Here is a 25962-nt window from a genome sequence, read left to right on the forward strand (position 1 = left end):
GTTGGGCGGGCTGTTTAAAAAATGCTTTGTGTGTGTATATATTTATTTTAAGAGGAGCCTGGGTGTGTGGGCGAGCTTGTGTTTGTGTGTCCCTGGCCTGCCAGAGGGAAGAAGCTGGGCCAGGTGGAGGGAGGTGGGGGAAGGGTTCCTGCATTTCCATTCCCTTTTCTTGGGGGGGTGGGAGGTTTACCACTTGTCTTCTTAGCCCAAGTGTGGACACCAAGGTCCAGCCTCACCTGCTTGTTCATGATGGCTGGGCCTGGTTTGAACTTGGGACCGCTGTCTCTGATTCCCTGGGACAGAAGGGACCCCTGGTGAGGCTTCTGCCTCCCTGCCTCCTGATACCCTCCCGCGCCCCTGCACTGCACCCCCACGGCCATTCCAGCCCTGGACGGCATTCCTGAGAGCTGAGGATGGACACGGAGGGGTTAGCGTGGACACACGTTCGGCGTCCCGCGGTTCCTGGCACACAGGAGGTATTATATAAGCGTTTGCTCTTGTTATTATTTTTTGCTGGGAGGTTCCTGGCATTTGGCAACCAGTCTTCAGTGCAGCGAGAGTGTGGCGGGTACCTGCCAGGGGTCGGGTGTCTAGTAAGTCCTGGACCTAACCCATCTCATGTAAGCCTCCCGACAACCTTTGCACAGGTGGGTACTATTATGAGGCCGGGTTTTAGAGCCGTGGAGCAGTCTTTTGTCACATCCCTAAGGGTACGAAGGTGGTTTGGAATTCAGGGGTGGGGTCAAATGGGAGCTTCATAGATTGGTTTGCCAAGGGCCTGGGGCAGCCTGGGGTCTTGGGAGCAGCTGCTGGTGTGGTGGTTTTAGAAGAGGAAAGGCTTCCCCCCCCCCCCTTTCCCCTCTGGAGGCCTGGATGTGCTTTCTCTGTGGGAGCCCCGGGTATCGGTGACAGAGACAAGCAGCTCCCACCATCATGGAGCTGAGCGTCAAGGCAAACTACCCCCCCCAGCCCCCCCCCCCCCACCGAACCGTAGCATCTTTTGTTTGTGGCACTGGGGCTGTCTTTCCGGGGGGGTGGGGAGGTCACGATTTAGGAATGAATCTTCCCAATCCCCGCTCTCCTCTTTGTCACTCAGAGTTGGCCGGTGGCTGCCGTTACACCCAGAGGAGGTGAGAGGGAAGCAGCCTAGCCACACAGTGACCCCCAAGCCTCCTTTTCCTGAGCACTGTCTTGCGAGCCAGCGTTGAGTACAGCCCTTTACACACTCACATCCGGATTTAATCTACGGAAGCACTCCAGGGAAGGTGTTGTACCCATTTTATACGAGTAAACTGCAGCCCCCAAAAGTGAGGTTAGTGCTCAAGGAATGGGGTGAAGCCGGTTCCAAAGTTAGGTCTGACCCCCAGGTCTGTGGGGAAAGCTTGGGGTCGAGAGCCTGTTTTGTGATCCTAGCTCCTGCCCTCAATCCTGGGCCCTCCCTGGATGACTCCTTGCCCGGCCCCAAGTTCAGGTACCCCAAATGCCAGAGTTAAGTGACTTGCACACAGTTTCACAATTTGGAAGCAAAAGAAAGGGGATTTGACCCTGAGCCCATCTGAAGAAGGTTGGGAAAAAGTTAACAGGTTGAGGGCTCTGCTGGTGGTGGCCTGGTGTGGGAGCACTGTGGACAGAGCTGTGCCCAAAGGACTCTGGGAGATGGCATAGGTGGGGGAACAGCCACCCCATGGATCACAAGGCTAGGAGGGCTAAAGGCTTGCAGGGAGGAGGGAGGAAGCCATTCACAAGTCAGGAAAGAAGAGTAGGCTGGGGGAAGGAGCACTGGGGTGGGGGGGGGGCAGGAGGCCAGAGAAGAGCCTTGAGGAATAGTAACAACAGTGTGTGTGAGTTCAGTGCTTACGATGGGCAAAGCGCCACTCCAAGGCCTTGGCTCAGATGGACTTGCTGGATCCTTCTGTCTGCCTAAGAAGGCTGGTCACATTAACCACAGACCCATTTAGTGGGGTTGACCACTGAGGCTAGCTGGGAACCCCAACCAGTGTTTGCGAGAGTTGACAAAACACATTCATACCTCCTAATCTTAGGCAGTTGTCCCACGGCCTGGTGATTTCTACCAAGGAGAAAAGTGGGCGTCCAGAGTGAAAGCTGGAAACACTGCTGGGTGCTTGCCAGTTCAATCAGCCCAGCCCCCTCTTGGAGGCTGTGGCTTTGGTTATGGGCATTTTCCTGCCAAGCAGACAGGCTCAGAGAGGGGAAGGGACCTGTCCAAGGTAGCACAACTGGGAATGGTGGGAGTTGGGGTAGGAAAGAGAAGGGAGACTCCCCCGTGGAAACACTTAAAGGTGTCCTCCTCCCCCAGAGTGCCTGGGATTGTTTTGTCCTTGTTTCTGAGACCTTTATTTGTCCAGTTACTTTTCCCATTTATTTGGCAAGCATTTGCTGAGCACCTGCTGGGTGCCAGGCCCGATGCTCTGTGCTGGGGACGTGGTGACCAAGACAGAGGGGACAATTTATGGAGAGAGGCAGACACTAAGTGTCCAGTAACTAGAATGAGGTTAATGACAGGTGGGGACAAGGGCTCCGAAGGAAGGGAAGTGGGGCAGGGAGGGGCTGGGAGGTCCAGGAAGGCCTCCTAGGAGGTGGCATTCAAGCAGACACCTGAGCCAGGTGAGGTGTGAGGGAGACAGGCCTTGGTTTATTGGGCATGCGCACGCTGTGCTGGGTGTTACCGTGTTTTATGTGGCTTTTATTCTTACAGTAACCCAATGACTTGAGTGCTGTTTATCATTCCACTTCCTCAGTTGGGGAAACTGAGGCACAGAGAGAAGAAGTCACTGGCCCAACAGCTGATGAGTGACTTGTGTGAGAGTTGAATTCATGTCTTACCTTTGAACCTGAGAAGCCTTCTCCTCCTGTCTCTGCCCATGGTCCCAAATTTCTCATTTGCTCTGTTTTCCTGCCCTCCTCTCCCTGCTCCTTTCCTGGCCTGGCTGACCTGTTGGGTGACCCCTGAGGGAGTCCCAGCAGCTCCAGCTGTCCATTTGGCTGCCCCTCCTTGGGGGTTTTCAGCCTTGTATTGGCTGTGGCCATGTGCAGGGGAGTGAGGGAGGCTGGGGGCTGCTGGGGAGACTAGAGCTTCTGGGGCCCCCACCTGTCAGAGTTCGAGCCCCTCCTGGGTGTCCTCTGAGACCAAGAGTTAGTTAGGAGTCCTGTTGTACATAGTGGGGACCTGAGGCTCTGAGAGGGGACATTACTTGCCCAGAAAACAGAATAGATATTAGAATCAATGCCTGTGTGAGCCCCAGGCTTAGCTATCTTGTCTGCTTATCACTGCACTCTGGGGGGACAGATGGGCAAACCTCGATTTTACAGCCTTTGAGGGGTAAGATGCTCGGGCCAAAAAAAAAAAAAAAAAAACTCTGTGCTTTGTCCCTTACTTGGTGGATGACTTTGGGCAAGATGCTTGACTTCTTTGGGCCTGGGTGTGTATTCACGTATTTAGTCAGGATCAAGCAAGCACCTACTGTGGGCCCGGGATGGGCTCTGGGCTCCTGGAGTTGAAATTCTGGCATGGGAGAAAGAGGAAAATGAAGGGGGTTGCTTAGAGAGCATTCCAGGCAGAAGGAGCAGCAAATGTAAAGGCCCTGAGACAGGACAGAGCTCAGTGTGTTAGGGAAAGAGCCGAGGAGCTGGCGTGGCTAAGGTCGAGGCTGCCAGGGATGACATGGAGAGAGGAGAACAGAGGGATGGCAAGGTCCTTCATGCAGAGCTGTGGAGGCCAGTGTGAGGCTGACGGAGGTTGTTTTGAGGAGGAATGAGTGGGTGTCCCTGGCAGGGCCTGGCACCTGGAAAGCCCTTGACAAGTTTGTTGATGGGACAGAACAGGCCCCTCGGCCTCAGGAGGAGGCAAAGTGCAGTGGGTGAAGGGCACAGGGAGGCTGCCTGCCTGGGCCCAGGAGATCTCGTGGGTGAGCAGCCTCTGACCCAGGGCCTGGAGCCACAGTGAGCTGTTCACCAGGCAGGAATGAGGGGAAGGGCATGCCAGGAGGGGGTACCAGAGGAGCAAAGGCGGGGAGCCAAGGGGAGGAGAGTTCCTTGGGAAGCTGTGACTGCAGAGGAGAGGGCACCAGGGGGGAGGAAGGCCAGGTTGGCGAGGGAAGTAGGGCCCAGCCTCCCTGAGGCCTCGGGGGTGGGTGTGTTGGGGAGTAGGCAGGAGGCTGGACCCCAGGAGAGGTGTTTTCTTTTTATCTGATTTCCCAAGCAATGCACGATCCTGGTGGGAGGGTTGGAGAATGTAGAGCATCAATGAAAGAAGGAGACGGGAAACACCCACAGTTCCGCTACCCGGAAATAAACCCCATTAACGCTTGCCATGTGGCCTTGGACAAGTCACTTTACCTCTCTGTGCCTCAGTTTCTGTGTTCATAAAATGGAATGATAGTACCTGTCTCATAAGGTTGTTGGGAGGATTACATGCGTGAATCCATGCAACATATCTAGAGCAGGGCCAGCACCAGCGAGTGTTAGCTGCCATCATTATTATTAACAATCTCATTACCGTTTTGGGTAAGAGCTCCAGTGCTGCAATTTGGCTGCCTGCATTCTAGTTCTGAACCCCCCATTTCCTGGCCGTGTCATTTGGGGCAAGTGACTGCATCTTGGTGTCCCTCAGTTCCCAGCTCTGTGCTAAGAAGATAATAAAGTTCCTCATGGTGTTTTGTACAGATTTGACAGGTAAATTCAGGCAGGGCAATGGTAGAGTTGTGTATGCAGTTCTTTCTTTGCAGAATTTTCACTTCATGTGTATTTTTTTCTTCATTGTAGCTAACATTTTCTATTTGATAGTCGCTTCCTTCCTTCTTCCTTAGCAATGGGACCCTCTATTGTGGGGGGCAAGTGATAAGAGACTGCATTTCCCAGATTCTCTTGCAGCTAGGGATGACTAATGAATATAAAGAGAAGTTGTAGGTGAGGTTTCCAGGAAAGCTCTTTAGGGGGTGCTGATTCAGCTATGAGGTACGTTTCCTTTTGCCTCCTACCTCTGCACCCTCTCCACCCGCGGCCCCCAACTTCTTCCTACTTTCTGCCTGGAACTCAGATAGGATGGCTGGAGCTTCAGGGGCCATCTTGAACCATGTGGCAAACACTGAAGCATGGAAGCCACCTGCTGAGGGTGATGAAACCGGAAGATAAAAGGCACTTGGGTTCTTGATGGTAGTGCAACAGCGACACCAGTCTTTGCCTGCCTTGCTCTGGATTTATTTATATGATATGATAAGTAGAAATAAAAAAATCTTACAGAGGTCTCTGTCCTTTTGGCTCCTTGCTACTGGCAGCTGAAGCTACTTCTAACTGATACGTTTGCCCAAGTGGAATCAACCTATATGGCATGGACAGAATCTCCTCTGCTGACCCCAGCAAGGACAAATCATGGCCCCGCACCCTCCGTATGCAAACCACCGAGGAAGTCCTCGGTTTGGAAATGGAGAGGGTCAGTCCCCGCTGCAGAGCTCACAGAGCATGTGGCAGCTGTGCTGGGAGCCGACACCCCACACCACCCTGAATAACCCCTCCGCCTCATGCTGCCACCACCACCTGCTCCCATGAGCCCTCAGCCTGCCAGGCCTGGGAGGCATCTTTGCTAGGCTGTCTCTATGGAGTGAGTCTGTAGGCCAGGGAGCCAGGCTGGGGGGAGCTTTTATTTTTATAGCTGTCACCAGATCCCTGCCTCACAGGCCCTAGCCCTGGAGCCCTGGTGAGGACGGAGGAGGTCAGGGAGGAGGAAAGCTCCTCAGGGAAACTGGTGGGTGGGGATCAGTAGGCCCTGGAAGAGAGAACCCTGGGGCAGGAGTTGGGACTGCCTGGACTGTCTGACTCAAGCCAGGCCTCAGTCCTCATGCTAAACGGGGCTGGTCATCGAGCACGCCTTGCTGATGCTCCTGGGGGCTGGCGAGGGACATACAGCTAATGGGGACCCTTTCCTTCCTTTAGTCTTGAAACTCAGGTGCAGAGCATTAGCTTAATCCCGCCTTTCAGTTCTGAAGATGCGATTGCTACCAGTCCTTGCAAAGCCTGCATTGCATTTTTGTTTTATTTCCCCTCTGCATCTCAGCTCCCCACATCCACTTCTTGTAGCCCCCACCCCACCCTGGTTGATATCTGTCCTTATATACGTGCATCTTATTGTTTTATGTCTCTTCACTGAAATATGCACACACAGGAAAGTGCACACAATATAGGCAGATGGCTTGGTGGGTTTTCCCTGCATAGACCCATGGGTGGAACCAGCACCCAGATCAAGAAATAGACCATTCCACCAGAATGGTGGTCCCCAGAAACCCCTTGTGCCCCTTCTAGTTACAGACACTCCCATCACCACCTAAGTGGAGAAAGGAGGAATCATTATCTTGATTTCTAACAGCAAACATTAGTTTTGCCTGTTTCTTTTTTTTTTTTTTTTTAAAGATTTTATTTATTTATTTGACAGAGAGAGACACAGCGAGAGAGGGAACACAAGCAGGGGGAGTGGGAGAGGGAGAAGCAGGCTTCCCGCGGAGCAGGGAGCCTGATGCGGGGCTCGATCCCAGGACCCTGGGATCATGACCTGAGCCGAAGGCAGACGCTTAACGACTGAGCCACCCAGGCGCCCCTGCCTGTTTCTTTTTTATAGATGGAGAGAGAGAGGGGCAGAGAGAGAATCCTAAGCAGGCTCCACACCCAGCACAGAGCTAGACACGGGGCTTGATCCCACAACCATGAGATCATGACCTGAGCCGAAATCAAAAGTCGGACACTTAACTGACTGAGCCACCCAGGCGTCCCTAGTGTTGCCTGTTTCTACACTTTGTATAGATGGAATCACAGGATATGCATTCATTTGTGTCTGATTTCTTTTACTCAGTATTGTAACTGTAACATTCATCCAAATTGCATGTATCAAGATTTGTTCCTTTTTGTCGCTGACTAGAATCCTACTGCATGGATGTACCACAATATGTTTATCCATTTTATTACTGAGAGACACTTAGGTTGTTTCTAGCTTTTGACTCTTTAGGATTGGGCTGTGATGAACATTCTAGAAGACATGTCTTTTGGTGAACATAGGTGCACATTTCTTTTTTTTTTTTTTTTTTTTTTTAAAGATTTTATTTATTTGACAGAGAAAGACATAGCGAGAGAGGGAACACAAGCAGGGGGAGTGGGAGAGGGAGAAGCAGGCTCCCCACTGAGCAGGGAGCCCAATGTGGGGCTCGATCCCAGGACCCTGGGATCATGACCTGAGCTGAAGGCAGACGCTTAACTGACTGAGCCACCCAGGCGCCCCGTGACTGAGCCACCCAGGCGCCCCAGGTGCACATTTCAGTTGAGCATATACCTAGGAATGCTTGCTGAGTCATAGGAAATGCTGTGAGGATGTATTTTAATTCCTGTTAGTGGTATTTTTTTTTTTTTTAAAGATTTTATTTATTTATTCATGAGAGACAGAGAGAGAGAGAGAGGCAGAGGGAGAAGCAGGCTCCCAAGGAGCAGGGAGCCCGATGCGGGACTCGATCCCAGGACCCCGAGATCATGACCTGAGCCGAAGGCAGACGCTTAACCATCTGAGCCACCCAGGCGCCCATTGTGGTATTTAGCCCTAGATTTTATTCTGTTTCTTACTTTTTTTTTATTTAAAATTTTTTTCTTAGTCAGTTTGGGCCACTGTAACACAGTGCATAAGCTGGGTGGCTTATAACCAACAATTTTATCTCTCACAGTTCTGAATGCTAAGTCCAAGATCAATTGGTAGCAGATTTGGTGTCTGGTGAGGACCTGCTTTCTGATTCATAGATGCTGTGCCCTCACATGGTGAAGGGGTGAGGGAGCTCTCTGGGGTCCCTTTTATAAGGGCACAAATCTATTCATGAACTAACCCTCACATTGGGTTATTTCAACATATGAATTTGGAGGACACAAACATTCAGTCTCTAGCATTTTTGTTTTGAAAAAGATGTCACATGTATAGAAATGTTACAAAAACAGTGCAAAGAATACTTCCCCCCCCCCCCCGAATTATTTAAGAATAGTGGTGCCTGGGTGGCTCAGTAGGTTAAGCATCCAACTCTCGATTTTGACTCAGGTCATGATCTCAGTGTTATGAGATCATGCCCCGCTTTGGGCTCTGTGCTCAGTGGGGAGTCTGCTTGGGATTCTCTGTCTCCCTCTGCCTCTGCCCCTCTCCCCATCTCTCCCTCTCTAAAATAAATAAAATAATATAATTAAAAAAATAAATTGCTGACCTGTTGCCTTATCATTCCCTAATACTTTGATATATATTTCCTACAAACAGGGCCATTTTCTATATAACCACAGTATAACCATCAAAATCACGAAATTAACATGGCACATTACTGCCATCTCCTTGGACCCATTCAGCTTTCACCAGCTGCCCTAACCATGTTTGGTGAAAGGGCCCAGTTTAGAATCACACGTTACATTTAGTTGCCCTGTCTCTTTAGTCTCCTTTGATCTAGAACAGCTCCTCAGTCTTTCCTTGACGTTTGTGACCTTGACATTTTTGAGAAAGACAGGCCAGCTATTTTGTGGCATGTCCCTCAATTTGGGTCTGTTGTTTCCTCGTGGTTAGGCTCAGGTTATGCATCCTTGGCAGGTAAATCACAGACTTGATGCTGTGTTATTCTCTTTGTCCCATCATCAGTGGTGTTCACCCCCCCCCCCCAGTTTTATCGAAATATAATTGACATATAACATCATATAAGTTTAAGGAGTACAACATCATGACTTGATAGATGTATATATTGTGAAATGATCACCGCAGTAAGTTTAATAAGCATCCATCACCTCACGTGGTTATGGTTTTTCCCCTTGTGATGACAATGATGGTGTTCACTTTGATTACTTCCACCCTCTGCAATAATAAGTGTTTGAGGGTAGGTTGGGAGCCGCTTCTAGCTGGCTTCTGTGCCCTTCTGACATGTCCCCCTCATTCTCTGAGTACTTCCTTACTTTCTGGCACGAGGTGCTGTAGGTGCTCCGCCTCATCCGGTGCCTTCCCTGCCCAGCCCTGGAATCAGCATTTCTCCAAGGAGCCCTGGCTCCTTCCAGTGGGGAATGGTCTCAGCACAGAGTGTGCTCATCACTGGCGGAGTGTCACTGCTCCCAGACCCTCTCTAAGACTGTGTGTCTGGAGGTACATGGACATAAACTTCTATCTGTATCATTTCTGTATCTGGTTATCTGTCTTCTATCTTCTTTGTATCAACTATGTAGAAAACTATGAGTTGACGCGGATAATTCTGCTTCTAATCCAGCACCATGGAGTTTATTCTAATCTCCTCTCTTTCCATGTTTGGAACTATCTTTCCCAACAGTGAGAAGAATATTAGCTTTCATTATTCTTAATTTTTATTTATTTATTTTAGAGGGAAAGCGAGTGAGAGAGAGAGAGAGAGAGAGTGAGCACGAGCATATGCGGGGTGGGGGAAGGGGCAGAGGGAGAAGCAGACTCCCCACTGAGCAGGGAGCCCGCTGCCGGACTCGATCCCAGGACCCTGAGATCATGACCTGAGCCGAAGGCAGACGCTTAACCAACTGAGCCACCCAGATGCCCCAGCTTTCATTATTCTTAATGTATGTACTTATCTCATCAATCCCCTTATGTAACCAATTTCCTGTTTCTGCACCTCACTCCCTGCCCCGCCCACTCCCTCCCACCCCAGTGGGATGCCCTCCTCACTCTGCTCTGGCCCCCAAACTGTGCCACGTTTCTTGCGTATGATCTCAGTTCAACTACCCCATGGAATTTACACATTTTAATTTTAATTTTTTATTTAATTTGAATATATAATACCTACTCATTGTCTGAAATTAAGAGGTATGAAAGGGTTTACAGTGAAAAGTCAGTCTTCCTCCCCCCTGGCCCTCCCATTCCCTTCCCTTCCCAAGGGCTTTTCTTGTTGCAGGTGGTCCGTGCTAGCATGTAGGTGCAGGCCCACACATGATAGTCACACATCACACATTGTAGCACTGTCCATACTGGTCTCTACTTTGCTTTTTTCATTCAACAATGTATCTTGGAGGTTGCTCATACTGGTACTGTTGAGCTGTCTCATTCTTTTTTGTTATTGTATTTTTAATTTTTTGCCTCACTTTTGTTCAAAGATTTATTTATTTGAGAGAGAGAGAGAGAGCAAGCAGGGGGGGATGGGGCACAGGAAGAGGGAGAGAGAAACTCAAGCAGACTCCCCACTGAGCGCAGAGCCTGACATGGGGCTCCATGACCTGAGCCAAAACCAAGAGTCAGACACTTAACTACTTGGTGTAAAGGAAGCCCTTGATAACAAAAGGGTCCCCTTACATTAGGGTCCCCAGGCTTTTGTGGTGTAAATTTCTACCTCAGGCTTAGGTTTACGGACACAGTCCTGCAAAGTGAGAGGGAAGGGGCTGGCCCGGAGAGGACCACGGGGTCTGGGGGCTTGGGCTGGGGTTCTTAGGTCCCAAGAAGAGTTGTGAGCAGGCTTTTGATTCAGTAATATTTGAAGGAAAAATGCTAATGTAGATGGGAACTGGTATTTGGTCCTTCATTACTCATTCATTCATTCATTCATTCATGTTCATCTTCACAGCTTGTGACTTTAGGCAAGTAACTTCACTTTTCTGTGCTCGTGTTCCCTCTTCTGCAACATGGGGACGGTGACAACAGAACCTGTCTCCCAGGGTGTGGTGAGATTAAATGATGATGCATGCACAGTGCTCGAATACTGCCTGGCACATAGTACATGCATAATAATATCAATTATCCTCACAGTTCATTTTTTTGTTCAACAAATCATTTATTGAGAATCTGCTACATCCCAGGCTTTGTTGTCTCTACCTGGAATTGGAAGCATGTGGAACCTCAGATTCTGTAAAACCAGAGCCCAGAAAAGATGATGAGACCTCAGCGTGTAACCACCCTCACCCAGCAATCTGGCTGCAGGGGATGGTTTAAGATCCCCCACTCCCTGCATTTTCAGGCCAGGGATCCTGACACCCCTGTAAGCCCTGTCGCTCAGCCCCCCAGAGGTTGGGACAGCCTCAGACCTTCTCCAGCAGTGCTGATGGGAACCCTTGTGGACTCAGAACAAAAACAGACTTGTACTTTTTACAAGAAGGACTCTCCTTCTTAAGGTGCTGCTGAAGGTCCAAGCAGCCTTTTCTTTGCTGCCAGTTGGGCTCTGGGAGAAAGCTGGCTTGGGGCACCTGGGTGGCTCCGTCGGTGAAGCATCTGCCTTTGGCGCAGGTCATGATCCCAGGGTCCTGGGATCGAGCCCCGCATCGGGCTCCTTGCTCAGCAGGGAGCCTGCTTCTCCACCTGTCTCTGCCTCCTCACCCCTGCTCATGCTCTCTCTCTCTCTCTCTCTCTTGCTCTCTCTCTGATAAATAAATAAATAAAATCTACGAAAGTTGCCCAGGGGCTCACCACTGCCTGCTATCATTAGTTTAGTGTGAACCAGGGCTTCTCAATCTCGACACCACTGGCATTTAGGACAGGATCATTCTTTGTTTTTTTTTAGGATGTCTTTATATGGGGGTTGGCAGAGGAGGAAGGAGAGAGAGTCTCAAGGAGACTCTGTACTCAGCGGGGCTCAATCTCATGACCCCAGGATTATGACCTGAGCTGAAACCAAGAGTCGGATGCCTGACTGACTGTACCCGCCAGACGCCCCAGGACAGGATCAGTCTTTGTCTCGGGACACTGTTGTGCATTGCAGGTTCCCTGCCTTTACGCACCCGAAGTCAGTATCACCCCCCCAGCCCCTAGATGTGACAACCAAATACGTCTCCAGACATTGTCAAGTGTCCCCTGGGGATGCAAAGTCACCCTCAGTTGAAAATCCCTGCTGTGGAGGATCCAACAGCTGGGCAGAGCTGAGGGGCTTGCCCTGTGACATTGGGGAAGCCCTCTGCACTCTCAGGGCCTCAGGTCCCCATCACTTAGGGGATCACGCTGAGCTAGCATCAGGGGGCCTCCAGCCTGGTCTGCCTAGAGTTCTAGCTCTTATGCATTCCTGTCTCTCTTTGCGTCCTGGTTGCAAGTTCTAGGAGGCGGGGTGGGGATTGAGGCCTGGGGGACAGGTCTGGATGGGGCCAGCCCCCTATTTGTTCTTTACCCCATGCCTGGCCCTCCCTCCAAACGCAGGAGAGATAGTAAGTGCAAATCCAGGCTGTGTGTCATTGAATCCTTGTAACAGCTCGGTGAGGTGGGAGCTTTTATTTTCCCCATTTTCCAGCAGCGGGACAAATCACAACTGTGTGCCACCTGACTCGGCACACCAGAATACAGTATCACTTCTATGAGGTCCGTGCAAAGATGCATGACCTGAAGCTAGCGATGTGGAAGCATCAGGTAAATCCAGAGTGAAGGGCAAACTACAAAGAGGCTGGCTTGTCATCCTCAAAAGTGCCAAGGACAAGAAAGTCCATGAAAGACCGAGGAGCTGTTAAAAGAGCCTAATACAACCGAAGGAAGTGAGGTGTGGTCCTGGACCGGAAAGAAATTGTAAAGACCTTTTTGGGGACAATCATGGAATGTTGAACATGGCATGTGGGTTTGATGGTGGTGTCGTATCGATGATAAGTGTCGTGAGTTTGTGTACTGTGTGTGTGTGTGTGTGTGTAGTGGGGGAGGGGGGGTTGGGAGATCCATGCCGGAGGGTTCAGGGATCAAAGGACATCACGTCTACAACTGACTCTCCATCATTCAGGACAAGAGAGAAACATAAATAGAGGGAGAAATGATGAAGTGGGACAGAATGTAAATAATCTGGGCAAAGGATATCCCGGGGATCCTTATAACTCCTGTAATTTCTCTGTAAGTTCAGAAGTTGTGCGACAGTCGAAAAGCGAATCAAAACATCTGACCTCCAATAAACCTGAGAGAAACGAAAATATATGTCCACAAAAAAGACCTGCAAGCATATTCACAGCAGTTTTATTTATAATAGCCCCAAGCTGGAAATAGCCCAAATGTCTTTCAGCACGTGAGAAGATCAACAAATTGTAGGACATCTATAAATGGAATACTACTCAGCGGGGCTGTGGAGCGAGCTATGGATTCCCGCACACGAAGGGCGAATCGAGAGCATTACGCCGAGGGACAGAAGCCAGAGACAAAAGACCACGTACGGTGTGATTGCTCTGATAGGAAGTTCCAGGCCAGCTCAGATGAATCTAGAAGTCACAACAGTGGTTCCTTCTGTGGGTGGAGGAGTTCCACTGCTCGGGAAGGGGCATGCGGAAGCCTTTGGGCTGCTGCAAAGGTTCTATCTTGTCCTGGGTGGTGGTGATATGGATTTATACACATGTAAGTAAATATTCATTGAGATAAAAACTGACCAAGACAGATTCCCTTTCTGTACTTGACATATGTTAAACTCAAAATCAGAGTAAAAAAAGAAGAAAAAAATTGAAGATGCACATCAAACACAGGGGAATGAGGTGGACAGGGAGGGGAAATGGGGTTGAAAGGAATAAATAAAACCAGGGAGGGGGCTTGCATGGCAACGAGGACAGCATGTTAGGAATTGAGGAGCTAGAGGGGTGCCTGGGTGGCTCAGTGTGTTAAGCATTTGCTTTCATCTCAGGTCATGATCCCCTGGGTCCTGGGATGGAGCCCCGAGTTTGGCTCCCTGCTCAACGGGGAGTCTGCTTCTCCCTCTCCCTCTGCCCCCCACCCCCGACTCTCTCAAATAAATAAGTAAAATCTTAAAAAAAAAAAAGGAATTGAGGAGTTGGATACCTCGGCCCTTCATACCTGAGGTTCTAAAGGAAACACCACAAAGGACAAAAGGGCTCAGAGAGGGGGATTACCCTGCCTGAGGTCACACAGCTGGTGGGTCGCAGAGGCAGGATGTGAACTTGGGGCTGGGTGACCCTGGGGAGTGCTCCTTACCCAGTGCTCTGGCCTGGACTCACTGGGCTGGACAGCCCTGTTTGGCTCCCAGAGGCTTCCCCGGGGCTTGGTGGGGATGGCGAAACCACCACCTGACGAAGGCCCTTCCAGCCCAGAGCTCAAGATTCCAAGTGGGGCGAGCAGGCAGTGGGACAGAGGACAGCCTGGGCAGCAGATCGCATCCCCAGAGCCTTGCTCCCCGGTTCGGGGCCGCCTTGCCAACCTTGCCCGCCTCCTGTTGTCCTTTGCCTTCCTTCCTGGGCCAGTGTGTGGGCTCTGGGGCTCCACACCCTTGGGTGTGAATCTCGGCTCTTCCTCCTTCTGCCTATGTGACCTGGGGTGAGTGGCTCCCCATTGTGTGCCTCAGTTTCCACTTCTAGAGCCTGCCCACAAGAGCATGTGCCTAATAGCATTGGTGGACAATGTGCTCAAAACTTGACATGATGCCTTCACGTCCTAAATACTCAAAAAGGGCACCTGCTCTTGCTTATTATTGCTACGTGTGGGAAGGGGAGAGCCTCTGTTGCCCTCAGGCCTCGCAAACACCTACATGTTAAGACAGCTAGCATGGGATGGAAACTTCTGGAGAAAGGAGCTTTCAGACTTCCTGGAGGTTACTTAGAAAACACTCTTAATTTCCATTCTGGGTTTTGAAAAAGTTCTTGGTGAGCTAAGGCAGGGCTGGGGCGGGTTTCCTGGATGGTCACACACACGGCGCTCATGCTCAGAAGGGGCCTGCATGTGGTTTAATGCTCTGCTGCTGAGCCTAGAAATTCTTCACGATTTCAGGACGAGGGTCTTGGCATTTCATGTGGCTGGTCCTGGGCAGGACTGTGGCATCTGGCGAGGTCACTCAGTACTTTCACCTTGGTTGTGTTTGGATGTTCAGGAACATTCTTTAACCTTGCGGGCCTCAGTTCTTCCATCTGGGAAGTGGGAAGAAGTGCTTTGTGCCAGGCCATAGGGAGATGAGAAGAACCCAGATCTCCTGGTACCCCGCTATCATTGGTAGCTGAGCAAAGCTGAAACTTGGGGAAATAGGGACTTGGCAGGCCTTAGCGTGTGTCCCTGGAGCACACAGTAGGTGCTTAGTAGGTACAAGCTGCCCTTTGATCCCCAGGCTGGCCTGTCTTTTTGCCTTTTGCACGATTAAATTTTGATTTAAAACAATGCTAGTGGGGCCCCTGGGTGGCTCAGTCGGTTAAGCATCTGCCTTCAGCTCAGGTCATGATCCCAGGGTCCTGGGATCTCCCTGCTCAGTGGAGAGCCTGCTTCTCCCTCTCCCTCTGCGTGTGCCTGCCCCCCCCCCACTCGTGCTCTCTCTCTATCTCAAATAAATAAATAAATAAAATATTAAAAAAAAAACAATGCTAGTAATACACACATCCATTTTCTTTTCTTTTTTTTTTTTTAAAGATTTTATTTATTTATTTGATAGAGACACAGCGAGAGAGGGAACACAATCAGGGGGAGTGGGAGAGAGAGAAGCAGGCTTCCCGCTGAGCGGGGAGCCCGATGTGGGGCTCGATCCCAGGACCCTGGGACCATGACCTGAGCCGAAGGCAGACGCTTAACGACTGAGCCACCCAGGCGCCCCCACACATCCATTTTCTTAAAACATGAAAACATTTCCAATCAGGCTGGAGTGTCTTGGACGACCCACCCTGGGGCCAGCCCCTTTTTCATGGTTTTACGATTTGAGGGTGCAAACTTGCAGTAGTCATCTATGCCTTAATGCTGTCCTTCCTTTTTTTTCTATTATACTTTTTATTTTTTTATTATTTTATGATTATTATTTTTAAAAGATTACATTTTAATTTTTAAGTAATCTCTAGGCCTGACATGGGGCTCGAACTCACAACCCTGAGATGAGGTGCCCCTCTGTTATACTTTTTAAAGTGTAAACTTTCCACGGAAGCATAACCTGGGTCCAGAGGAGCTGCTGTATTTTCAGCCACCCAGCCCACCCCATGCCCCCTCATGGAGCACGTCTTCTTGTGGCCTTTCACTGCTGCCTGTTTTCCAGTCCATCTCTGGCTCCTCGTTTCTGAGTCTCTGCACATCAGTCCCGTCTGCAAGCGGGTGTCCATGATACCCCAGGATGGCCACACGCTTGGTGCCCAGGAAGGAAATGGTTGGTAAAAGAACTGATGGAAACAAGAGGAAAAAATGGCAAATGACGACAACAGCGCCCAGGTCTGCATAATCGAGGGGTCTGTCAAGGTGGGTTTGGGTCGTTGGGAGTTTCTTGTGAAACTTGTAAAAGCACAGACTGTTTGGTATCAGCAGGGACTAAGCCCTGCGTTTTCCGGAAAAGAATAGTGACACTGTGGATGTCCCAGGGCCCTCGGGAGGGGCCGGTGGGATGGCACTGGGGGAGCGCCTGCTGAGAGAAGGTGACACTGAAGCAAAGACGTGAAAGAGGAAAGGGAGAGGGCCATGGGGGTATCTGGGGAAAGAGGGACTGGCAAGTGTGAGACCCTGAGGTGGGACCACGCTTCTCTGTTCAGGGAGCAGCAGGGAGGCCGGAGGGGGCTGGAGGGTGGTGTGTGGATGTGGGTAGTGGGCAGGGCGTTCTGAGCACAGGAGGGATATGATTTGACTGCCTCTGAGGGTTAGCAGGTGGTGACGGCCAGGGAGAGGAGGGAGCACAGGGACAGAACTGGTGGAAAGTGCTGAGCCCGGGGTCTGGTGCACAGTAGATACTCAATAAACATCGTGTTACAGGAGAGAGTACGCCGAGGCTGTGGATGGAGTGACCCGCTAAGCTTTAATGGGTGATGTCTGAGGGGTCCTGTCTACCACCCCGCCTCCCACCGTGGAGGGCTTGGTGCCCCTGGATGAGCTGGGGGCGGGGAAGGAGGCCCCCCCCCCCCCCCCGCCGCCGCCGCAGTGGGACAGGATCAGCAGGTGAGTGGGAGGAGGAGGCCGGGCCAGGGCTGGCAGGGAGCCAGGGAGACAGTGTTCAGACTGGGAGGACAGGCTGGGGCTGGTCGTCCTGGGGAGAGAGGCAGGAAGCAGGACCTGGCTTCCCAGCCCGTCTCCAGTGTGGACTTCCCGGAAATCCAATTCCTGCCTTGGTGGTTTCTGCTCCGGGGCTTCTATCCTGGCCCCTCTGATCCTCTCACTGCCTCCCTATCCCCCCACAGCTGGGGCTCCAGTCGGACATCCTCACCATGTCCAGTGTGCCCCTGCTCACACCTACACCCCAGCCACTTCTTGCTTCCCACGTGTACCTTTTCTCGGTCTCCCCATCCCTCCAACTTGCCAGTGCACCTTCGACTCTTTCCTTTCCCTTCTTACCGGGTTCATGCCTACCCATTACTTAATTCTCAGAGGAGAGGGTTCCTCAGGGAGGCTTTCCCTGATCTCCCACCTCTCTCCTCCATTCCTTTGCGCAGCCAGGACCCCCGTTTGGAGTCTATATGTGTGTGATTATCTGTCTATGGTCAGTCTCTCCCAGGGGCGCCGAGCTCCTGGGACAGGAAGAGGTCTGTCGTGTTGCTGCTGTGTTCCTAGCACTTGGAACGGCACCTGGCACATAGTAGGATGGAGGATGGAGGATGGGTGGTTGGTGAAACAGAGAGAGATGGATGGACAAATGGGTGGATGGACTTGGACTAGTAGGCGTGGGCTGGGTGATGGCGTGAGCAGGGAACAGGTGGAGGAGGGACGAGTGGGTGGGTGCATGGGTAAGCAATGGCTAGGTGACAGGAGACTGGACTAAAGTGGGTGGAATGCAATAGAAAACTCCTGGCCTAAGAGTCAGGAGACCTGGGTTCAAGTTCAGCCTTGCTGCCTATTAACATCAAGGCCTGCGGAATTGTGGGTGTGTCCTGTTGCCCCTCTTTGCATCTGTTTCCCTGTCTTTTGGTTTTTCTGCTTTGTTGTGGCTTTTATTTTATTTTATTTATTTTTTATTTTTTTAAAGATTTTATTTATTTATTTGACAGAGAGAAACACAGCGAGAGAGGGAACACAAGCAGGGGGAGTGGGAGAGGGAGAAGCAGGCCTCCCGCTGAGCAGGGAGCCCGATGTGGGGCTCGATCCCAGGATCCCGGGATCAGGACCTGAGCCGAAGGCAGACAGACGCTTAACGACTGAGCCACCCAGGCGCCCCTGTTGTGGCTTTTATTTCACTGCATAGAACCCTTTCCTACCCGTCCCCCGAAGTTTTTCTGGAGCCACACCACATGAACAGAACACAAGGGAGCAGCTGAGAGGGGGGCAGGGCATCGTCCCAGGAGCCCAATGAGCCAGGAACAGAGCATGAAAACCCAGCTGGACAGTCCACAGTCCCTGGCTATGTGAGTCCCTCTGCTCCAGGGGTGGTTGCTAAAAGTGCAGATTCCAGGGTCCCTGCACCTAAGCTTCCACTTAAGGTGCTTTGGAGCAGACCCAGAAATCTGCAGTTTTAACAAGCCCCTCTCCAGGATTTTGAGCTCATTTCTAGGTAAGCCTCACTGCCACCTTCCAGGATGACTAGATCCTGCAGGTCAGCAGCAGCCCGGTGTACACATGTGCGTGCCTGTGTGTGTGCTGTGGGGGATGGGGGCTGCTGTGACATTCTCTTTCGGAAAAAAAAACCAAAAACCAGACTGGAAACAACCGGGATGTCCATTGGTGGAGCTGGTTAAGTACGTTGCTGCTGGTCCACTCCCTGGAGGACCCAGAGGGCATTAGAAATGAGGAAGAAGGTCCTGATAAGGCAAGATCTCCAAGATATGGTTCAGTGAAAAAGCAGGTGCAGAATCGTGCTTGTTGTTTTAGCCCTTGTGTTAAAACATTCATAAAAGAAGAGAACTATGGATATGCATGGACAGTTCTGGAAGGACACACAAGAAATAGGCCAGGGGTGGCCTCTGGGAAAGGACTTGGGGGACCAGGAGCAGGAAGAATACCCTTGGTTATGTCCGAATCCCTTCCTGAGGCCGGGGTTGGAATTCGGACCCTAACTAGCTGTGTGACCCGAAGCCCCTCTCCGAGCCTCAGTTTCCCCTTGTGTAAATGGGCTGTAAAACTTCTAGCCTGGGCCTAGCCAGCACGGAGGGCCCAGGCAACTTGATCCTGCTTCGGCTTCCATTTCCTGGGACACTCCTGGTTGGGCCTCACCTTCTAGCAACCCCACTGGGCCCAGGGAGGGTGGGTCCCCGGGGAGGGGGCGGCCCAGTCCAGGGTGGGGCTGAGCTGGAAAAACCGGCAGGGTTGGAGCTGTGTGTGCAGGCACCATCTTCACTCCTCTGCCTGGAGGCTGCCCAGGGACACTCACCCCCACCTGGTGCCCCCGAGGGGCTGGGACCAGAAGAGCAGCCCCCCACCCCCTCCACCAAGCTTCAAGCTGGAGACCAGGGGAAAGGGGAGAATGACTGGCATTGGGCCAGGGTTGGGGGACAAGGAGATAGAGAAACAGGGAGACACAGAGAGAGAGAGGGAGGGAGACAGAGACAGCTAGGAAGTGAAAAAGACAGAGACAGGAAAGAGAGGAAGAGAGAAAAGAAGGAAAGACAGGGAGACAGGAAGAGAGAGAAAGAGGGCAGGAGAGAGTGAAAGAGAAAGACGCATACACATACGTGCACACGCACACACCCGTGGAGCCAGATTCAGGCTGAGAGAGGCAAAGGAATCAGTGAGGAGGAGGGAGACAGTGGAGCTCTCCGGGCCTGGATCTGGGTGGGAGTGGGGGCTGGGCGCACTGGCCAGGTGCCTGGGGCTGGCCAAGGTGCGGAGTGCCAGGGAGGGAGGGTGTGGGCCAGGGGCCCAGGCTGCTGAAGCCACATCCCCAGCAGGGCATTTTCCACACCTCTGGGTTGTAGCTCAGGCCTGACTAGTCCTAGGAAGCAGCTCAGGGCCCCTTACTTTTTGGCCCTCCAGTCCTCTCTTGGGACCTTGTACCTGGAGGCTGCCTCCCCAGGGGGCCCTCTCAGAGCAGCCCTGGGAAGGCCTGAGGTGAAACCGGGCTAATTAGTGCTCAGAACTGAGATAATCGCTGTCTGGAATGTTCCCTAGGAGGTCCAGGTGGGGGCAGACAGCCAGGGGCCACAGGGAGCTTGGGATTGGCCCAGTCGGGCCTCTGCCTGCTGGCTCCTAGAGCCCTGTATATTGGAAGCGAGGAGACCCAGGAGGCCTGGATCCTCAGGTTTTAGGACCTGTAGTTGCTCAGGTCCCTCCATGCTATCCTGTACAGCAGATCCACTGGACTCCAGTCTGATCACGTCTGCCACAGCTCCTGCCTAAAGCCTTTTATGGCTCTCATGGCATAAGCTATAATCTGAGCTCCTCACCTTGGCCTCATCTCCTCACCACCCACCTGCCCATCTGTTCATGCTCCTGCCTCATCACTGTGGCCCTCCCTTTCCGCTCTCTTACCCTCAACATTCCATACTTGGCCCACCTCAGGACCTTTGCATATGCTGTATCCCCTTCTAGCCTCCTCTTCCTTCACCTCTTCTCAGAGCTCTCCCTACACATCCTTCAGGCATTAGCTCAAACTCACCTCACTGGGGGGGCCTCCCTGGTACATTCCCAAGCAGTGCCCCACATCTCTCCTTCCAATGCTCAGCACTACCCATTCTCTTAATGGTATTCCTTACTTGATACCTGCTTCCTCCGTGCAAGTGAGGCTCCCTGAGGACAGGTGCCAGGTCTGCTTGGTCACCACTGTGTCCCCCAGGACCTGACACACAGCGGGTATTCCACAAGCAAGCCACTGACCACCAAGAAGCAGCCTGGACACATTTTTTTTTTCTTTTTTTGCTGTGTGGATTCCTCCTGGAAAGGGACCCTGCTGACCCCTGGGTCTCCATTCTCCATCCCCGTCCCTCTTCCAGCCCCAGCCCCAACCCCAGAAAATCCTGCCTCTGAGTCTTGAGACTCCACAGGGCGGCCCTGGCCATGGTGTTGTAATGAATCACTGGCCAGAATCTGGTCTTGATTATCTCTAGGCTGGGCATGGCCTGCCTGTCTCATGGGGGCTGGGACCACAGGCCACCGTATCAGGGGCCCCAGGTATCCCACTGGGCCTCTTGCCTCTGGCCACAGATAACAGCACAGGGCCTCGTGGCCTCACCTCCGCTGCAGGCACCTGCACCAGGGACATGCTGAGTGGCCTCAGGGAAGTCCCTGCCTCTCTCTGGGTTGCGGTGTCTTGCCCCATAGGAAAGAGTGAGGAACTCCATAGAAATGGGGTCTGTGGCTCAGACAATTATTACATATGGATGTAATAATTACACCGACTTCTCAAGGAGGCTGAAATGAGAAAGTGATTGGTGACATATGGCTAGATTCCCACGTGTTCCCAACTGGGGGTTGTGGTGGGGGGCAGTCCTGCCCCAAGGTCCCCTGGATGCCTGAGATTTACAAGTGTCCTGGGCCCATCGAGGTGGGACAGAAAGTACTGGCACATGAGGGTGTGAGCCATTTTTAGGGCATTGATCCTACCACGTTTCAGTTTCCTCATTGTGAAGCAGGGGCAATAAGAGTTTCTACTTAAAAGCGATGTGCTTAAGTGAGATCCTCTCTGTGAAGTGCTTGGAATAGCGCCTTACTCGTAGGAAGTGATCAATAACTACCATTACTGTCACCTCCTAGAGTCTTGCCTCACCCTGTCCCCACCTCTCTGTGCTTTCTACCCCCACCACCATTCAAGCTTGGGTGATTCACCTGAGTGATTACAATAGCCTCCAAATGATGTCTGCTCCCAGTCTCAGCCCTAGGTCTATTCTTCGCGTGCTGCCAGATGGAGCCTTAAAAAACGTAAGCTGGATCACCATCCTCCCTTGCTCAACAGTCTCCCATGACTCCTGCTGCCCTCAGAATAAGGATTGGACTCCTCATCACCACCTGCTGTTGCTGCATAATGGCCGACCCGTGTCTCCTAATCTCCTGTTACTCTCACTCTCATTCACTCTGCTAGAGAGTTACCTTGGTTTCCTTTTAGTAAATCTGGCTCCTGCCTGCCTCAGGGCCTTTGCACATGCTGCGTCCCCTACTGAAATGCTTTCCTCACTGCTCCTCACCTAGGCAGTGCCCAGATCTCAGATCAGGGACCTCCTGAAGTGGGCACTATGATGACCCACCCAGATACCCTTACACTGGACCCTGCACTCATCTCTCAGCTGCCATGCAGTGTTGGCCGCTATGGGTGCCTAGCTAGAGCTGCTTTCTGGAGCTCTCACTGAACAGGAGCTGCCCCACCTATCTGGTCCTCTCACCCCCAGACAAAGAGGTGGACGGACACAACCAATGACTGTTTAACTAGAGAAACAAAGCTCAGCCCCCTTAGTTCAAGGTGGGATCCTCTCTGTAGCACTCTTCATGCTCCAGAGCTCCCCATGAGATTAGGCTAAAGCTAGACTTCAGTTGAGACCACATCCTAGCTTCGCTCTTACCACATGTCCTGTTTCACTCTCTCCTTTTCTCCCCAAAGCATTCCTTAGTGAATCACATGCATTCCAGTCTCTGTTTCGGGCTCTGCTTCTGGGCAACCCGACCTAAGACACCTCCTCAGGGAAGCTTTCCTTGATCCCCCTTTCTGGTCTCATCTTCATGGATCTCTCTTGGCGGCCCTCATTATGGCCATATTTCTACACTTTCTCAGATGTTTATTCGATTGAGGTCTGTCTCCTACCCCAGAATGCAAGGCAGAGATCATGTTGACTCTGTTCTGTGCTGCATCCCCAGTGCCTGTTACAGGGCTTGCCACACAGTAGGTGCTCAATAAATACTTGCTGAATGACTGAATGAAGAATGGCTGGGTGAGCTGGAGGTTAGGGGGGCTGGGCATCATCGAGGCCCCAGGTGCTTCCCATCTCCTCCCAGCCCAGCTCCTCATAGCTCCACGATGGTGCCAAAGCTCCTGCCATCTCTTTGTCACACAGCCACGGCCCGGGCAGGAAAAGGCCCTCACGTGTCCTCTTAAGAATGAAGCAACTATTCCCAGAAGTCCTTTGGCAGACTTCCCCATCTCACTGGCCACAAACGCATTCCAGATCTCGCCTCAGCCAATCACTGCAAGGGGAGAGAGAGGGCCATATTTGACTTGAGCCAATCAGCATTCACCCCCAGGGTGGTGGGCAGAGTTTGCCCTTGCCTGGGAAGCGGGAATCCATCTGGGGCCAGGTCTGGCCCTGAGCTGCAGACCCCTGAACTGGGGGCCTTTTTCATGTGGATCCCCTACCTGCCCTCCCTCCCGGGGGAGCCCTTGGGTGGTGGTGTGAGAAGGGAGGTGGGGTTGGGTGAGTGTTTCAAGCAAATTAGGTGGCCAGACACCTTCCCTCAGTAAATGTTTATGGCCAGTAATGGAGAGGAGGTGGGCGGGCCCAGAGGGTGAGCGTGTAAGGGAGAGACAGAGAGACATGCTGGAGAGATGGAGAGACACTGAGGGAGAGACAGAGACACAGCAGAGAGACAAAGGGAGCCACATTTTGAGGGTTGGTCTGAGAGACACAGGGAAGAAGAGAGACAGGGAGGTAAAGAGGGGAGAAAGAGAGAGAGAGAGAGAGACTTGGCCAGGAAGGCTTTTGCCATCAGCACCTTGAGTGGTTGGAGGGCTTGTCGTGGTGGAAGCAACATCCTTGTCCCCTTCTCATTGGCTTGATGTCCGGGGCAATCTTGTGTCCAGCCTGAGCCTTGTGTCCTCCTCTGCTGGACAAGCTAAATGACCCTCCTTCACAGGACTGTCCTGGGGTGCCCAACACACTGGGATTATCATTGGCCAGTGGTCATCTTTGGCCTGTAAATGGCCTGGAGTGTTGGGAATTGTCACCCCAGTGATGGGCCCAGAGTCACAGCGGGAAGGCAGGAGGGATCAGGGCCATGGGTGTGATTCTAAAGCCCCTGTCCTGTCTGTGCCCCACATAGCTAGGTTGGGCAGTGAGGGGAGGGGGGGGTTTCCTGGCTCTGGACACCCCTAGGGGTAGTGCTGGCCAGTAACTACAATCTTGGGAATAATAATAATCATAACGGCCGCCATGTTCTAAGTGCTTCCCAGGTGCCGGACACCAACCCCATGAGGGAAGCACTGCTTAATTCCATTTAGTTTGTAATTCCCACTTTACAGGTGAGGAAACAGCCTCGGGGAGCCCCAGTGACTTCCTAACGACAGAACTGGGTTTTGAAGTCAGGCAGGCCAGGGTCTGAGTCCCTGCTCCACACCTGACAGGCTGGGTGATCTGGGGCAGTCACTCCCTCTCTCTGAGCCTCACTTTTCACATTGTAAAATAGGAAAATAACAGTTTAAAGGTTGATATAAGGGTTTTTAAAAAAGATTTATTCATTTATTTGGGAGAGAGAGAGAGCACAATCAGGAGGAGGGGCAGAGGGAGAGGGAGAGAGGATCCTTCAGGCAGACTCCCTGCTGAGCAGAGAGCCCGACACGGGGCTCGATCTCACAACCCCAAGATCACGGCCTGAGCCGAAACCAAGAGTCGGATGCTTAACCCACTGAGCCACCCAGGTGCCCCAGTTGATGTGAGGATTAAATGGGATGATGTACAGAAAGTGCTCAGCACAGGGCCAGGTACAGAGTAAGTGCTCAGTACTTGTTAAAAGGTATGTTGGATAATAGTATTAAAGTGATTTAAAAATAATTCCTTTAATTGCACTCCTTTATTCAGAGGAAGAGCTGAGGTTCAGAGGGGGAAGTGACTTGCCCAACGTCACCAGCTGAGTGGAGCAGCTAGATTTTAACCCAGTGGGTCTGAGGCCAGTGTTCACTCCCAGCCCTCTGTGCCACCATGATGGCTCAGCCCTGGGTGGCCTGTTTGGGACTCAATCCTTGTGGGTCAAGAAGAAGATGCCTGTGGCCTGGCCTGATATCCCTCTGGCCTGGCACCAGCCATGATCACCCACTGGGGCGATTGCAAAACCCCACTCCCTTCACTAGCCGATAAAGGGTGCCCATTGCAAAACTCAGCGGAGAAATTATTAAGTGTTGTGTCATCCTGCGGCCAGGCCCTGGGTGCCCCTTTCCTGCCCAGAGGCCTGGGTGGGGCCGATTCCTCACTCTCTCCCTTCACAACCCTGACCCCGGGAGAGGCTGGGGTGGGGGTCAGCACGGGGCTTTCGGGGGGTGGGCAGAGGACAGACCCAGCCACCAGTCCATGCATAGCCCCGCACTCTCAGGAAATGGCAGCTCTGTCCTTGCAGGTGCTCAGGCCCAAGCCTTGGGGTGACTTGTTCATGTCTTGCCCCACATCTAATGATTGGTCAGGAAATCTTGTCAGTTCTACTTTTAAAATACATCCAGAATCCAACCAGGTTCCCCCCTTCCACTTGTACATGGGATTCAAAGCACTTCCCCTCTGATCTCGCTGCTCCTACCTTAACTCAGTCCATTCTCCACATGTACTCAAAGGATCCTGTTTGAGCCAAGTGGATCCTAAGTCAGATTTTGTCTCTGCTTAGAACCCTCCATGGCTCCCATCTCAGAGCACATGCTGAAGTCCTTACAAGGGCCATGTGACCCTGCCTCATCTGGCCCCATTGCCTTTCCGACCTCATCCCCACCATTCTTTCTCCCTTGCTCACTTTGCTCCAGCCACAGTTGGCCTCCTTGCTATTCCTCTAACACACCCCAGGGCCTTTGCACTTGCTGCTCCCTCTGCCTGGAATGCTCTTCCCCATTTCTTTCACGCAGCTGGATCTCTCACTTTATTCAGGTCTCATCTCAATGTCACCACCTAGGAGAGGCCTTCCATGGCTACCCTGTTAAAATGTCACCCTCCACTGTCACCTTCATCCCCTCAATCCTTCTTCCTGACTTGCCATTATTATACATTTGTTTATTTGTTTAATGTCTGTCTTCTTCCTTCGATTGTCCTCTTACTCAGGGCAGGGACAGTTGTCTGTTTTGTTCACCAGGCTCCCTTGGCACTGAGCCTGGGCCTGGCACCTAGTAGGTGCTCCACAGAGAGTGGCTGAATCTGTGAACGGTGGGCAGAAGGGGCCACAGCAGCCCAGATCATGCCTCAGCAAACCTCACCAGCCCCCTTCCTCTGGCCGGTGGCTTGAGGATGGTGCCCAGAGCATGCTCCACCCTCCTGCAGGTTGCAGCTGGAGGGGGCTCCCTGCTG

The 25962-nt window shown here is 52.0% G+C and overlaps 2 long non-coding RNA genes across 2 annotated transcripts in view; one reads left to right on the plus strand and one right to left on the minus strand.

The window, feature by feature from the left end:
• Positions 1 to 25962, plus strand: part of LOC118518124 (uncharacterized) — a 219991-nt gene that overhangs the window by 25758 nt on the left and 168271 nt on the right. The gene's annotated exons all lie outside the window — the stretch shown is intronic.
• LOC144379299 (uncharacterized) lies at positions 12891 to 14030 on the minus strand. Its single transcript, XR_013442084.1, has 2 exons — positions 13892 to 14030; positions 12891 to 13272 (listed from the first exon to the last, which is right to left on the minus strand). It is a non-coding gene; the product is annotated as an uncharacterized LOC144379299 (long non-coding RNA).

Source organism: Halichoerus grypus, chromosome 10 (genome assembly GCF_964656455.1).
Source record: "Halichoerus grypus chromosome 10, mHalGry1.hap1.1, whole genome shotgun sequence".
In the NCBI taxonomy this organism is placed as follows: Eukaryota; Metazoa; Chordata; class Mammalia; order Carnivora; family Phocidae; genus Halichoerus; species Halichoerus grypus.